This window comes from Echinops telfairi, unplaced genomic scaffold (assembly GCF_000313985.2).
Source record: "Echinops telfairi isolate 266 unplaced genomic scaffold, ASM31398v2 ScPeMD7_2573;HRSCAF=3158, whole genome shotgun sequence".
Taxonomy (NCBI): domain Eukaryota; kingdom Metazoa; phylum Chordata; class Mammalia; order Afrosoricida; family Tenrecidae; genus Echinops; species Echinops telfairi.
The window spans coordinates 10,452,743-10,455,375 of record NW_022106471.1 but is presented as its reverse complement, the minus strand read 5'-3'; the positions used below and the strand labels follow the sequence as shown (position 1 = coordinate 10,455,375).

At 45.7% G+C, this 2,633-nt stretch overlaps 1 non-coding gene across 1 annotated transcript; it reads left to right on the top strand.

The window, feature by feature from the left end:
* The first annotated feature begins 240 nt into the window (after positions 1 to 240).
* On the top strand, positions 241 to 347 carry LOC115870909. The gene has a single exon (XR_004046989.1). It is a non-coding gene; the product is annotated as a U6 spliceosomal RNA (small nuclear RNA).
* The last annotated feature ends 2,286 nt before the right edge of the window (positions 348 to 2,633 follow it).

The following is a 2,633-nucleotide window of genomic DNA, read 5'->3' as shown; positions in this document are numbered from 1 at the left end:
CAGGAGGAGCTGGCGGGTGGGGCAGAGAGGCAGGGAAGGAGGGAAGGCACCTGGGAAGAAAAGAGGAGAGTGTGGCGGGCTGTGGAGCTACCTCTAGTCCGTTTTTCTTTGAATGTGTTATTCCACGAGAGAAAAGGGAAAAAACAATGAAAATGAACAAAATTTTAAGAAAAGAATAAAACTTAAATTAAAACGAGAGAGAGAAAGCCCGCCGAATTCCTCGTGTTAAGAACCTAACCCGTGCTCGCTTCGGCAGCACATATACTAAAATTGGAACGATACAGAGAAGATTAGCATGGCCCCTGCGCAAGGATGACACGCAAATTCGTGAAGCGTTCCATATTTAAAAAAAAAAAAAAAAGAACCTAACCCTTCTCACTCTGCAGACCTGAACCCCGGTCTGCAGGGTGAAAAGTGAGGAGGAAATGTAAAATTGAAGCCAACTTTCTTTCGCAACACTCAGCTAGTTTCAAACAAACAACTTCAGAATGTCTGTAACAACTATAATACGATATGTGACCTGTGGCATGTGGCATTCCATCAGCCTCATCTTCCTGACGAAGCCTTCCTACATCGGGACAGGTTGTCTTCTAGGTTTTGGTCCACAGCTAGGCACATGCCGACTGCTCCTGTCATCCTGAGGAGGACCTTTGACACTTCCCAGGATCCATCCCCAGTTCCCTGTCTTCTCCATTTGGTTTGCTCCTTATTTGGACAGAACACATTTTCCACTGGTGGCTTCTGAGAAAGGGTGAATAGGAGGGAAATTATTTACAGCTCATGTGTCTTATGATGTCAGTAGTCTATTAGTCATACTTGACTGATTTGTGGAATAAAGACTACTAGGTTGGAAATCAGTTTTTTACTTCCTTCCTTTAATTTACTCTGCTTTCACTATATGGAACTCATAAGTTGGTCTGCTTGAAGTGGTACTGTGAATACATACACACACACACACACACACACACACACACACACACACAGTTTCTTTCCTATGTTCCATCTTTTGTCTTTTACTCTTTTGTGGGGAGGTTTCCTGACCTCATCCTACCACTCTTACTAAAAAACTTACTTCTACTCCTATAATGTTTCATTTCCAAAAGTTCTTTTTTAAAAAAATTTACTTGGTTTTAATTTTTTTAAGGAAAAAACCTGGTTATATAAAATTATGTGGTCCATGTTCTTCTCTCTCTATATATCTTATATCTATGTAATTTTACTGGGGGCTCTTACAGCTCTTATAACAATTCACACAGCAATTGTACCAAACACATTTGTCCCTATGTTGCCATCATCATTTTCAAAACATTTCCTTTCTACTTGAACCCTTGGTATAAGCTCCTCCTTTTTCCCTCCCTCCCCACCCTCTCACCCCCAAAGTTCTTTTTGGTTCCCTGGATTTACCTGAACTCACCTGTACTGGCCGAGTAGGTTACCTGTTGGGCTGTTAACCACAAGGACAGCACTTGGCACCTCCCAGTCACTCCTCAGGACAAAGATGAGGCTTTCTAGTCCCATAAGGAGTTCTAGTCTTGGAAACCCGCAGGGGCAGTTCTGCCCTGTCCTGCCGGGTGCTATGAGTCGGAATTGACTTGGTGCCTGTGAGTTTGAGTCTACAGTACTATATCTATCTTCCTTTTTCTGTAGTGTTCTAAGGGAGAAAAGAGACCCCGAATACAAATATACTTCACAGTGACACATTTCTGTAAGTCTTGGACAAGACAAAGACAGACGACACCTGGTGGAGGGAGACTATCAGTACGAGACCACAATGATGCCTGAGGATTCACAAAAACTTCACACTTAAATAGAACATGGACAAAAAGAATTGTCACAAAGTCACGACTGGCAGCAGACCAGTTCCCCACAGTTGCAGGGGTGGAGGAGTCCAGGAGTGGGAAAGGGACCATGATTTGGCATAGACACCATGGCAGATAGAAAAGCTTACAAGACTGGTCCAGGGCTCTCCGACCAAGGCAGGACTCGTGACCATGTGCACCCAAATGTCCTCCATTCCATGCAGAGCACACCCAGCCATGTCCCGGGGGCTGGGCTGCCCCTCACTGGGCTGGCTAAGGGAGGGGGGGCAATTCGCTTTCAAACACTACCTCCAGGACAATCTAGTGTCTCTTATCTCCTCGGAGAGGGCCGTGATAGTTTTGTTTACTCGTCTTACTTGTGTCACCATGATTGTCTATTTGTATTTGAAAATGAAAGGACAACCAAGTGTCCGCCCATAACTAGGGCTTGTTTACTGTCCTTGTCACTGGAGAGGGATGGTTGAGCTCTTCAGCTGGAGAACTGAGACCAGAACTTTCGGGTCCTTCCGCGAACTCGTCTAGGTTCTCTGCAGGAGCCTGAGGACCCAGCTGTAAGCTTTCCTGGAAACCAAGAAAGAATCGGAGGCTGAAGATGCACACCCTCATTTTCATTTTCTGCTTTCAGTCAGGTAGCCTCACCCTTAGGTCTTTCCTAAGTAGAAGGTCATGGAAAAGAGGAAGACCCTCCACAGGGTCACTCTTGATGGAAGGAGACAGCCTGTCTTTCCTTGCTCCCGGGGGTGGGGCGGCTGGTGGTTTCAGGTTGTGGACCTTCCCCTCATCAGCCCGACCCAGAACCAGGACACCTACAGC